The following is a 13,976-nucleotide window of genomic DNA, read 5'->3' as shown; positions in this document are numbered from 1 at the left end:
GAGGTGGGAACTCTGGATACCTTCTCTCACTTGAGTGAAATGTGATACTCCAAGCATAGCTCTTTTGATTCCTCTTTGGGAGACCCGGATAGCGTTCTCATCCTGTTTTCATAGGGCTCAGGTCTCTGAGGCGTATGTCAGTGTAAGAAGAACGGTGGAGTTGGAAAGATGTGCCTGGAGCCGGAGGTTCTTTGTCCTCTTAACAACTTCTTCAACGCTCTTGAAGGTGTTCCACACTGCTCTCCTCCTCCTGCACAGCTTTGGTGCCAAGTAGTTCGTCATGTTGAGTTCTCGACCCAGGTACACATAGCTGCTGCATTCAGAGACGTTAGTTTCGTTGAGAGCAATGGAACATCAGAAGCTATCCCGTTTCTCATGAGCATTGTCTTTATGATGTTCAGCTGTGGTTTGACCTTTCCACACTCACAGTGGAAGTTGGCCAGCATTCATGCCACTTGGCTAATGTTTGGTGTTTATTAGAACGATGTCATCAGCGAAGTGGAGGTGGGGTAGTTGCCAGCTGTCTATCTTCACTCCCATTCTTTCCCATTCCAGTCATCGTATAACATTCTCGAGGGTGGCACTGAAGAGTTTCGGTGAAATGGTATCACCCTGCCGAACTCCTTTCTTTACGTTGATGATCACTTCCTTGTAGAATGGTGAGATCCTGGTGGTGAATCCATAATACAGCTCACGGAGGATACTGAGTACTGAGTTTGAACCCCCTGTTTGGCTGGGGCTTCAATGACCACATCAGTCTCAATAGAATCAAAGGTTTTCTTTATATTGAGGAATGTTAGACAGAGTGGCATCTTGAACTCTCTCGAAATCTCAATGAGCTTGGTCACTGTGTGGATATGGTTTATTGTGCTGAATTCTTTTTGAAACCTGTCTTGCTCACATGGTTGTCCTTCATCTAGTGTTCTACCAATCCTATTCAGGATGATATGAGTAAACAACTTGTGGACGATAGACAATAGGCAGATTAGGTGATAGTTGCTGATGTCATGGATATCTCCCTTCTTGTACAACAGAACGGTCCTGCTGGTTTTCCATTGGGATGGAACTTTGCATTCAGATAGGTAGTGTGTGAAGAGCTGAGCCAGTGTATTGACAAGTACTGGCGGCAGATTCTTCAGGTGTTTGAGTCTGACCTTGTCTGGACTGGGTGCTGTACGCTTCTTTACCGACGAAATGGCATGTCGAATTTCAGAAGGGAGAACACTGGGAATGACATATCCATCCTGCGGAATTTGGTATGTGGGCAGGTGGGCGTGGCTATCAAAGATATCCGAGTAGAAGTCATAGATAACCTTCTCCATTGCCCTTCTAGAAGATGTAATAGACCCATCAGGACGTTGAAGGGTAGTCATCTTGGTCTTATAGTTGGTGGAGGACAGGTGGGCATTGTGAATTCTTTTCCCAGCTTCTGCTGCATCAGCCAACACTGCTGCTATTCTCTCTTTCAGGTATTTTTTTAAATTGCGTCTCTGCACAGCTTTGCAAGCTCGAACATTAGCTTGTGATTGCCTGAGGCTCGAGCCAAACCACGTTGGCGAATGAGGTCGAGAGTTTCCATAGACAGACGTTTTCTCACTCTCAGCATTCTTCTCACAGTCATGGAGGTGCTGTACCAGCTGACCGTATTCCTCGTCAATGTTGTCAATGATGGCATCTTCCCATATTGTTGCAATAGTGCCTAAGAGCTTCCAGTTGGTGGTCATTCTGGAAGTTCTCTTCTTAAACTTTGCAGCCTTTTCTCTTCTCCCCGCTTCGTGAAGTAGAACTTTGCACAAAGAAGACAGTGGTCTGATCCTGTTTGGAATTTTGAGACAACAGCAACATCGGTCAGGCAAAACCGTCAATTGAATATGATGTGGTCAATTTCGTCGTGGAACTGTCCATTTGGAGACTCCATGTCTAATGTTTAGATTTGGCCTTCTGGAACTGCGAGTTACCATGGGTGGTCTTGGTCAACATGACGAACTCATACAGTCTTTCACCCTGTTCTTTCCATTCTAGGCCGTGGGTCCTGATGTGGAATTCTTTGGGCGACCTTCTCGCTCCTATCTTGGCATTAAAATCACGAACAATGACCTTGTAGAAGGTGTGGTCTTTATAGAACTTCTCCAGCTCCATCTAGAACTTCTCAATTTTTTGTCATAGTTGGATGTTGGTGTGTAGATGGCAAAGCTAGAAACTGCCAGCAATGAGCCACATCTATTCAAATGTAAGCATCTGATTCGGGTTGTCAAGCATTTGAACGAATCGATGCTCATGGCCAAGATTGTGTTGGTGAGTACATCAACACCACTGATGCCTCTACTGTCACATTTTCTGAGGAACAGTTCTCCAGTGCCGAAAACAGCATGATGTGATTGATGTCTTTTGGTCTCAGTCAGTACAATGACGTCGTGCTTGATCTTCTGCGCTTGCACCATCAGGTACTTGATGGATGCTTCAGATGCTAGCGTACATGTGTTGAAAGTACAGACAGTCATTTTAATCCTTCTTTGTTTTGGCAGCCTAGTCTGGCCCTGAGATTTTTATCAGTCTCTCCTTACTCATCCTTCCCAATGCTGCCATATTGGGGGCTCTTTCATTGTCAGGGGAATAAAGCCCATTATTGTTACTGTTTTAGGCATATCAAATATGCCATGGGTAGCTTGCAAGGCTGTGATGTGTGGGCAGGATACCCTCGGTAGCTTGCCTGGCTCTCCGAGAGGGATGGAGGCTTTTAGGGCAGCCTCTAATCGTCCTTCCAGTCTTCTGAATGTAAGTTTTTGGTCGACTGGCATGTTGTAACGATCCACGCGCTGACACACACCTGCCTGCATCTCTGGCAGCACCTGTTGGTTTACTCTTCTCCTGTTGGCACCGTTGTTACCCCCCCACCCCCGCCATGATGAGGCGGTGAACCATTGAGGGGGACCCTGCCTCTATGGCAGACAATTTCCCCAATACTCTCTCTCTAATTTTGGGCATCATGTTTTGCTCAAAATTTCCACCACCATTCAAGCCTACCTGCCAGGGGCAGACGCTAGATAATTTATTTTTCATTGCTCATTTTGAATATTTTGAGAACTTGCATGGCCATGATTGAAAATGTGAATTTCTCGATTGTAAATTGTTGGGTTCCAGAGACATCTCTGTAGGGCACTAATCGATTTTGAAATTCAATTTGGAGTCTTTGGGCCTGGGCTGTTGGTCCGCTATGATGCTGCTCGGAGGCAAATTGTGGGCATGACGGCCAGTCTTCTGGGCGGGCAGGGAACCTGGAGAGGGACAGCCCAGGTCCTCTGCCACCATGTGGCTTGGAGATTTAGTCCTAGAAACCATGTACCGAGGGCCTCGCTTGTGGAAGCTCTTGGTCACTGGGATTCCATCTGGAGTAGGTGGGGAGGCTGCACCTACTCCATCTGGGGTGCTCCAGTGATATTGGCTTGGTATGGGGCCTGGAGAGATCTCTGGCACTGTGTTGTCTTCTGGGACTCGCTGTTGTTTCTCTGGGCCATGATTATTGCCATACCCCAGCCTGAGCCCACTGTCTCAGGAAGGACCTCACCAAGCTATATCTACCAGATAAAATTCTGATATCAGGGTTTTGTGATGGAAATCTCCACACTTTCTCAGAGTTGAGATGGGCTACCTCCCCCACCTTCCAATACACATAGAAGCACTGGCAGTCACCCCCACAAACTAACTCCAGCACCACCCTGTAAGTTCTACTACTTGCTTTACTTCAGAGACCCCTAAATACATGTTGAAAGAGATCAAAAGCCGCAGTTAAGCTTGGACCCATGCATGGCTGAACAGACTGAGGTAAATTGAAGGGGGCAGGTTGACCTGTGTCAGCCCAAGCAGAGTCCCTGCCAGCCACTTGCTTCCATAACCCAAAATAGCCGCCATACCCCCAGCCTGACTCCACTGTCCCAGGATGGACCTCATCAAGATATAATCTGCTGAAAAATTTTTAATGTGGATCTTAATACACCAACAGCCCTAGCTTAGAGACACAGAGGCAACTCCCAGAAGACACCACAGCACCAGAGATCTCTCCAGGCCCCATACTGAGCGAATTTCACTGGGGCACCCCAGATGGAGCAAGTGCAGTCTCCCTGCCTACTCCAGATGGAATCCGGTGACCAAGAGCTTCCACAAGCAAGGCCCTTGGTATGTGGGTTCCAGGACTGAATCTCCAGACTGCATGGAGGCAGACGACCCCGGCTACCCTCCCCAGGTCTCCACCTGCCCAGTACACTGGCTATCATGCCCACAATTGGCCTCCAGGTGCCATCATAGCTTCCCAACAGCCCTGGCCCAGAGCCACAGCAGTCCCAGAAGACACCACAGTGCCAGAGATCTCTCTGGGCCCCATACTGAGCCAATATATCACCAGGGAACCCCAGAAGGAGCAGGTGAAGTCTCCCCCACCTACTCCAGATGGAATCCTGGTGACCAAGAGCTTCCACGAGCAAGGCCCTTGGTATGCGGGTTCAGGACTAAATCTCCAGGCTGCATGGTGGCAGAGCACCTGGGCTGTCCCTCCTCAGGTCCCCACCTGCCCAGAAGACTGAATGGTATTTTTTAACGGCAGTAAAAATCCTTCAAGAGGGTTATATGGGGATGGGGATGTTGTCAGCTGGTCCTCTCACCCCCACCCCTTGGTATGAGACCCCAGTGCTTCCTCAGGAAACCAAGCAGTGCTCCAAAGTTGCTGGTTTCTCTGGTGGTCATTTCTGGGCGAATCCAGTAGGGAACAGTGGGTGTTTATTAGAAAGCACTTGGTCAGCTTAGCAGAGCTGAACCACCAGACTGGAGGTAGGAGATTCCCAGATGTCTTGGCATTGGGAACTGAATTCAGGACCCGCCTTTACAGGGGTGCTCAGAGCCAGGATGAATCTATTTCCTTTCCCTTTCTTGAGTCAGATGGATCCGATCGGTAGCCTGTGGCAGCGTGGGTGCTATCCGTGTGACCTTATGGTCACACCAAATAGGTGATTGTTCTGATTTAGTGAACAATGGCTTATTGAAAGCAGAAATGACAGTGTTATGTAGTGGTTATAGCATGATACTTTCCAGCAGTGTCCAGTGACCTGGGTACATGGACCGAATTCTGATGCAGTCTGGGACTAATGGTCAATGCATGTGGACTGCAGGCTGATGGACTGGAGACAATTTAATTCAGGATCATCAGTGATTGGACCGGGGAAAATGGAATGTGATACATGCAGGACAGGGCAGGTGGTGAGTGGGAGATGAGAGGTTAGATGAGTGATTACATGGGGAAGACTGGTATGAGCAGAAACAAAGTTATTGATCTAGACTCCTTCACTGTGGCAAATCATTTGTGTGTCTAGATTCCATTATTGCCAATCAGTTATTTGTCTAGATTCCTTATGTCAACACCCCACATTCCAAACCTGGCTGTGGTGATTGCCAATTATTAATTTATCTGGGGAATGCCAGTCCCGCTGGTGACACTCTGTCACCGCTATCTGGGTCCTGGGCACGTTCTCGCAGTTTAACCGGTCCAGTTGGTTCCGGAGCTTTGCCAGCAGGGACTCCTATAATAGCACAGGGAAGAGTGAAATGCAGGCACACAGCAGCGCTGGGCTGCGGGGAGGGAATGGAACCTGTCAACATCACCTATGAATGAACTTGTAGCTCATCAACTGAAAGACCACGGTCAGCAAAGTCAGAGTTTGTAAAACCAATAAGTCAGCAGAGGGGATTAAAAAGGAAATCCTCTTGGATTACATATTATCCACCTCTAGCTCTCTATTAGCTCCTCACCCCACTCTGGGGGCATAGAAGGAAGACAGTGGGTTATGGTGGGTCATGGTCACGCTATCCCTCACATTGCCTATCCCCCTTCCCATGGCTCTGGACACTTTTCCCATCGAGGGAAGAGATGATTTCCCTGCCTTGAACCTCAGCTGCCCCAGTGACTGGTTATACCCACTGGGTGGTGGCACCCCGTTCCCAGCTAGGCCCCAGGGCATGTACTTGTCCCATCCATGACTCTTGAACAGAGGCAGCCCCTGACACTGCTGTCTTCAGCCATGTGGGCACTGAAGGTCAGGGACCCAGTGGGCAACTTACTGGTGTTCTAGCTTGGGTCTCTCAGGAGGTTTTGGGATCTACTTCCGGGCTGACCCCCTTCCATGGCTGGCCACTGGTACCACTTGCTGATGGGAGGTCTGAGCATACCCACTGGGGCCCTCTCCCCAAAGGTTGAATAAATGCTGTAATAAGAGGGTGCCCCACCTCTCCCCCCAGAGCGAACATCCCCAAGAGAGACAGGCATGGCCCACCCTTGGGCATCTCAGCTGTTGCTTCTGCCACTGCTCGTGTCACAGAGAAGCTCTGAGTGAGGCTGAATGGGAGGGAAAACCACTGTCATAGCCAGCACAGAGGCCTGGACCACTGGGTCAAGTGGGCCGAACTTCTCAGCTCCCCGCAGACCCCCAAACTGAATGGTCAAGTGTATGAAGCACCAGGCGGTAGGCGTGGCTTGTTCTAGAGCTGCAGCTTCGGAACAGCCCCATGGGCACCACGTGGGGGCAAGGAAGGTCTTGCTCTGCAGGGAGATCAGGGGCTACCAGTTGCCTGGCCACCTGCTGAAACACCAGTCTTGGAGCAGCTCTCAGCCCAGGTGGGCACATCGAGTGGCTCACCCATAGGCCTGTGCTTGGGACTTCGGTGATTCTGGCTTTGCTGTGGTTGTTTCTGTTTTTTGTTTTTAGGGGGATGCACACCTGGTGGTGCTCAGGGCTTATTTCTGACTCTGTACTCTGGGATCACTCCTGGTGGTTTTCAGGGGACCCTCTAGGGTGCTGGGGCTTGAACTGGGGTCAGCCAAGTGCGTAGCCAGCACCTTAAGCCCTGTTGTACTCTCTTTCTGGCCTCATTTCTGGCACTTTTGACTCAGTGCCGAAAGGAAAAAGCTTGACTTGACAGGTAGGTGGAACCCCCCCCCCCCCCCCCCGCCCCAGGACTTCCAGAAGTCTGGCAGCCACACCCACTCCCCATGGCCACTGCCCTGCCTTTGGCTGAGTTGCCCAGTTAAATATTCTGATTTTCTGGAGTGCTTGGCTGTATTTGCAGCTGTGCAACATCTCCCAGCTATAACATTGACATCCCAATGGGAGCACACCAGATTGGATGGGATGTAATGTAGAAGCCAGCTAATCTCGATGACAAAAACATGAACACAGAAGGCTTCACTGGGAACAGTAGCTAGGCAAACCTTCAGACAAGAACTTACTGACTCCACGGTGAGACATTCAACAATATTCACCAGTTTTCTTCTACAGAAATTTTTTTGATCATTCCATTAGCCATTTAGTGGTAATGAGCAATATAAAACAGATTATTGTGGGTCTGCTATGGTGGCAGGCTTGAGGATGGTTGGGAAAATGTACACAGTGGTGGTGGGAAGGTGACCGTGGTGATGGGATTGGTGTTGGAATATTGAATACCTGCAACGAATAATCATGGGCAACTTTGTAAACCCCGGTGTTTAAATAAAGTGGGAAAAATATAAGTTAAAAAAAAAGGAACTAAAGGTCTTCTATCCACACAGTCCATTAGTTCTGTGTTGAGCTGATGTCCTCTGGCTTTAAAGCTAAGGTACAATTGCTCTTTGATGCTTTCGCCGTTGCCATTTACCCATAAGTCTCCTCTATAACTCAGGCATTCTTAATTACTTCAAGTAAATCTTAAAATGTTTATGGAAGGCTGTGGCTGGAGGAATAGTGCAGTGGGTAAGGTGCTTGCCTTGCACGCCGTGGCCCCGGGTTCGATCTCTGGCATGCCATATGGTTCCAGGAGCACCACTAGGAGTGATCCCTGAGAACTGAGTCAGGAATCAGCCTTGAGCACCGCCGGGTGTGGCCCCCAAACAAAGTCCCCCACAAAAACAAAAATAAAATGTGGATGGTATTTCACTTCTCCTTGGTTTCAAAAAAATAAAAAAACCCAAAACTAAAGAACTAAGGGGTGATAATATGTAATCCAGTAGGATTTCCTTTTTAATCTCATCTGCTGACTTACAGGTTTCATAAACTCCATCTTTGCTGACCATGGTCTTCTTTCAGTTGATGAGCTATAAGTTCATTCTCAGGTGAAGGGCCCGATTTGATGGATTCTGCTTCTCTTCACACAGCCTAGCTCTGCTGTGCACCCTCGTGTTACTCTTATGCATGCCATAACCACCACAAAACACTGTCATTTTTGCTTCCTGTGTTCTGTTGTCTTTTAAATCAGAACAAATGCCAGAAGGTCAGAGTTGATGGGGCGTGAGGAACACACCTAGCCAACGTGGGTGGCACTGGGGTGGAACTCGAAGCCTCACACTTGAAGTCAGGCGCTTAAGCCACGGAGCCTCAAAAATATGTTTCAGAAAAGATCTCCTAAAGGGGCTGGAGAGATAGTACAGTGGGGAGGGTGCTGGTCTTGCACACAGTTGACCCTGGTTCGATCCCCAGGACCCCATAAAGGCCCCTGTAGTCAGCCAGGAGTGATCCCTGAACATAGAGCTAGGACCAATGTCCTGAGCACTGCCGGGTGTGGCCCCTGGACAAAAACACAAAAAATCTGAAAATCAGTAAGAGAAATAGAGTGTATTTTTTATTATTTTGATTAAAATAATTATTTTAATTTTTATCATTTTGCAGTGCTCAGGGTTTATACTCTTAGCTCTGTGCTCAGGGATCACTCCTGTAGTCTCATGTCCCCACATAGGCTGCTGGGTATTGACCCTGGGCTGACCGCATGCAAGACACACACCCTGCCTGCTCTGCTATAGCTCTGGGCCTTCTTGTTCATTCTTTTACCAGAGCTGGGCATTGCGCCCAAGTTCTCCACATGCAAGGCACGTGCTCTGCCATTGGACCAGCTCCCGGCCCCTGATAAGGTTTTCTAAAAGTGAAGCCAGATGTCATCTACTCCCTGCCCCAACCCTTCCCTGCCTCCTGAGGCGTGTCTCTTCTGAGTGACATCTGTCGTAGCAATGTTTTTAAGTAATTTTTTGGAGGGGACTTGGGCCACACCCAGTAGTGCTCATCAGGGCTCACTCCTAGCTCTCTGCTCAGGGACCATATGGGGTGCCAGGGATTGAACCCAGGTTTCGTGTTTATTTTTATTTTTATTTTTTATTGGCAAGGCAAATGCCTCCCTGCTATACTATCATTCTGGCCCCAATAGCAACATTTTAAAAACAATCAAAAGTGCCCAGATGGGGAAGTGACTGGTTCTGTGCTCAGGGCTTATTCCTGGCTCTGTATTCAGGGCTCACTCCTAGTTCTGTGCTCAGGGCTCACTCCTGGCTCTGTGCTCAGGGCTCACTCCTGGCTCTGTGCTCAGGGCTCACTCCTGGCTCTGTGCTCAGGGCTCACTCCTGGCTCTGTGTTTAGGGCTCACTCCTGGTTCCGGGCTCAGGGCTTACTTCTGGTTCTGGGTTCAGGGCTCACTCCTGGTTCTGTGCTCAGGGATCCGTATCATTTTTGGTCTGGGCTCAGGGCTCACTCCTGGTTTTATGTTCAGGGATCACTCCTAGTTCTGTGCTCAGGAATCACTCCAGGTTCTGTGTTCAGGGCTTCGTCCTGGTTCTGTGTCAGGGATCACTTCTGGTTCTGACTCAGAGACCACTCCTGGCAGTGCTCAGAGGAGCCATGGGCGGTGCCTGGGGTGGAACCTGGTCCACTGAAAGTTATCTTAATACCTTATGCTTTAATGGTGTTTAGGATGTATGAGATGTTTCATAATAAAATAAAGGGGCTGGAGAGAAAGTACAGGGGTAAGACTCATGAGCACCTTGGTGGCTCCCATATTGTAACCCCCCTGCTTATAAACATTGGGGAGTATAGACCGGTTTTGTGTTAATGCCTTTCTATTCTTCAGCTAGACGGCCCCCAGTTGGATGGCTGGATCCTGTAGTTGGCTCAGTCTTCAGCTCCAGTATGTTCAGAGCTTACTCCTGGCTCGGTGCTCAGAGATCACTCCTGGCTGGGCTTGGGGAACCATATGGGGTGACAGGGACTAGACCAGGACATGGCAAGCACCTTGCTAGCTGTCCTGTCTCTCGGGCCCTCTGTGATATGTTTTACTCATATCCCACTGGTTGAGGACAGCATTAACCTATCCACATAGTATGATGGAGCATCAATGGTCAACTGGGTCTCTGTCATTGCCAGTATGGTCACGCCAGCTTCCTGCCCCACCAGTAGAGCTGATACGGGGCACTTTTTTTTTTTTTAAATCTCCTCCAGACCCTTGCCAACCCTCGCTGCTGTCACTGCTTTTGGTGTGACACGAGTGTGAGCCTGCAGTTCATTGTGGTTCACACTTGCCTTTCTGAGAAGATCAGCGATGTGTCAGCTTTAGACTCGAGTGGCGGGCAAGCACAAAATAACCTGCTGGGATGACATTGCCCTTGTGATTCAAGTTGGAAAGATGTCTTGACCCCACGGAGCCTTCCTACATGTGAGCAGGGGAAGTCTCTCCATTGATATATTTGTTCGTTTCTTTGGTTCATCAGACACCTTCCATTTTCTTCTGATAACTTCGAAGATTTATTTATGAGTCTTTAGAACAATGCTAGTAGAACTTGGGACGAAGATGGCTGCCAGGGTAGTAGTGGGAGGTGATGGCAGGTTGCCCATCTGGACTCCGAGAAGGCCTGGAATTATCAGCTAGAAAAACTCCATGTACCTGAAATTTTTGGCAGATTAGGATCTCTGGGGTGGTGGAGTCTGGCCGGAGGCAGGGTGGTGCCTTTGGGGAGTGAGTGAGGCTGCCAGGGCTTTGGTAGGGTGGGGACTGGCCTGCTCGCTCCCAAGGTCACTCCGGAGGTCTCAGCTGGGGCTAGGAATCTAAGAAATTTTTGCTGCTAGTTAATCTCTTTTGAGGTTTGCCTCCCATTTTCTTTCTCTGGATCATACACTCATTTTATTGGATTTATACCTACATAGTCAAAAGAAGTTTCTGGTGCTCATGCAAATGGTATCACACATTTTCATTTCAAATTCCACTTCCGTGTGGCTGGTTTGTAGGAGACCGTGACTTCAGGGATTTTGATTTTCCCTGAAGACTTTAAAGTGATCCCAGTGCTTCCCTCTGGGGCCTGGGGCCCACCTTGAACCTTAGTTGTGATTGCTTATTCATTCTTAGAGGTGCAGGTCAAGGTTTCTTAAAAGTTGTGATTAAAGCTTTGCACACCCAGAGAAGATTCCTTAGCTGGAGTGCTAGCGTGTGGTCGGTCTTACAGCGTGGGCAGACTGTACCTAGCGCTCCAGGAGCCGCCAAGAGGGCTTATGTTCACCCACTTCTTCTCCCCCAAAAGGGGACATCGATTTTTTTTTTTAGTCTTTCCTCTTATTTTTATTTAACTTAAATTTTACATTTGTTTTAGGAGACATCAATGTTGATGGTGTGATTATTGAACCCGCATTTTCCCACCAGAACACTATTTAGGTGCTCTGAGGAAAATCAAAACCCTTGTGTTTCTGTTTATCTGTATCCTACCCTGTGTCAAGTTTGGATGGTATCAGTTTTTAGTCTTAATTTTATCTTTTTATTTATGCTTTTTGGGTCATGCCTGGTGATGCTCAGGGGTTACTCCTGGCTCTTCACTCCAGGAATTACTCCTGAAAGAGCTGGGGGACCATATGGGATGTTGAGGATTGAACCTGGGTAATGCCTTGTCTGCTGTACTATAGCTTCAGCCCTGCAATATATTTTTTGAATCCTGGGTCACACCTGGTGATACACAGGGCTTACTCCTGGCTCTGTGCTTGGGAATTACTCCTAGAAGTGCTTGAGATACTGTATGGGTTGCCAGGGATCAAACAGGTTAGCCATATGGAAGGCAAGTACCCTACCCACTGTAGGGGCTTCGGCCCCTAATTATTCTTAATTTTAAGTCCCTATATTTTGTGTGTGTGTGCCATGGATCAAACTCAGAATACAGCCGATATTTTAAAAATACTTTTAGGAGAAATTGAATTTAAATTTTTATCATGCCTTTTCTTTATAAAAGAGCAAATAGTGCTGGAGTGATAGTACGTTGGGTAGGGTATTTGCCTTGCATGTGGACAACTTGGGTTCAATTCCTGGCATCCCATATGATCCCTGGAGCACTGCCAGGAATTATTCCTGAGTGCAGAGCCAGGAATAACTCCTGAGCATCACCTGATGTGACCCCATCTCCAAAAAAGTATCAGAGCTGAGTAACTCCATTAAGCTCTAGAATTGCATTGTCACCTTTGTTTCATGGTATGCATTTGATTTTTGTGGCTGGAGGATTAAATGGAATATAATTTTTGAGAAGTAAAAAATTTGCTCCTCTTTGAGTCCTTGCATAATTAAGGGGGTGCTTACTTAGCATGTGCAGGTTGTGAAGCATCCCAGGGTCACAATATTTTCTTCAGAGCAATGTAGACAGATCTTCCTTGTATTTTAGCATTTTTTAAATTGTTTTTGTTTTGAGGCCACATCTGGTGGTGCTCAGTGCTTACTCATGGCTCTGTGCTCAGGGATCGCTCTTGGCTGGACTTGGGGAACCATATGGAGTGATAGGGATCAGACCTGGACATGGCAAGCACCTTGCTGGCTATCCTGTCTCTTGGGCCCTCTGTGATTTGTTTTACTCATATCCCACTGGTTGAGGACAGAAGTAACCTAGTCCACATAGTATGATGGAGCATCAGTGGTCAACTGGTCAACCTCTCTTGTGGACTTAGAAACCTAGCACAACCGACAGCTGCTCAATATTCTTCCTGTGCTGCAGGTTGGTTCTCCCCAATTTACTTGAGTGTCATGCAGCTCTGGGCACCAAGGCCACCCAGCCTGCAGCCAGACTCCTGCCCAGTGGCTCAGTCTGGAAGAACCAAGGCTGCTCAACCAGGAACTTGACTGGCAAGTTGATAGAGTTGATAGAGTGCGGGGTTCTCTTCCTGCTTCCTCTCCTGGGCGGGTCTCTGATACTCTGAGGGCTCACTCAGGACTCGGGTAATTTGCAAACAGCTCAGCTCACACTGGCTTCATCCTTCCCCACAACTGGCCTTGAAACCCTGCTGTCTGCTGCAAATTGGGCCCGAACCTATGACTCATCTAGAGAGAGGCCTTTCCCTACAGCCTTCAGAGTTATCTAAGCACTCCTTTCATTTATTCTTTAATTGATTTTTATTTAAAACACTATGCTCTACAAAGTGGTCCATGTTATAGTTGTTTCCAGCATTTAGTGTTCCAGCAGCACCAGTGTGACCTTCCCTCCACCAATATCCCCAGTATCCCTCCCAATCCCAACCTGTGCCTTTTGGCACATAACAAGTTTATATTGCTTATTCCAACAAAACTTTAAGAACTAGCAAATAGAATGATCAGAAAATAAATCAGTAAGGGGCAATTAGTGATTGCTATATGATTTTGACCTAGTTAAATAAAATTAAAACCATTTCATACAATATAGAAAATGCCTATTCTCATTTACATATATATGTTTTCAACTCTGGAATCTAAGGTATATTACATTAAATTTTACTTTCTACTTGGATCTCCTTAGGGTAATAATCATGTCTCACTTGTCATTAGTAACACTTTTAAAGCAATTCTGTGTTAATATATTTTGGAGTTTACATGGAGTAGGTGAAGCGCACAGATGTAAATTTCCCCCTTATACTTTATATAAACACAGTGGTTTGCAAAATTGTTCATGATGATTTGTTACAGGCAGAGAGTCTCTTGCCCGCACGCCTGGCTGTCTTCCCCGGGGCCCCTAGGAGGGGGTGGGCTTCAGCTTCCCTCCCCTCCCTGAGCAGAGCTCCCGAGGCTGAAGACCTCCCAAGCCTAGCCACAGCCATGCTCAAGGCCCCTCTCCACACGTTTGGACCAGCCTCACGCATGAAGGAACCGGCAGAGAAACCCAGGTGTGTGGGATCCGGGTCTGAGACCTCCAAGTCTGCTCGGATAGG

This window comes from Sorex araneus, chromosome 6 (genome assembly GCF_027595985.1).
Source record: "Sorex araneus isolate mSorAra2 chromosome 6, mSorAra2.pri, whole genome shotgun sequence".
Taxonomy (NCBI): Eukaryota; Metazoa; Chordata; class Mammalia; order Eulipotyphla; family Soricidae; genus Sorex; species Sorex araneus.
Note: the sequence above shows the minus strand (reverse complement) of the source record.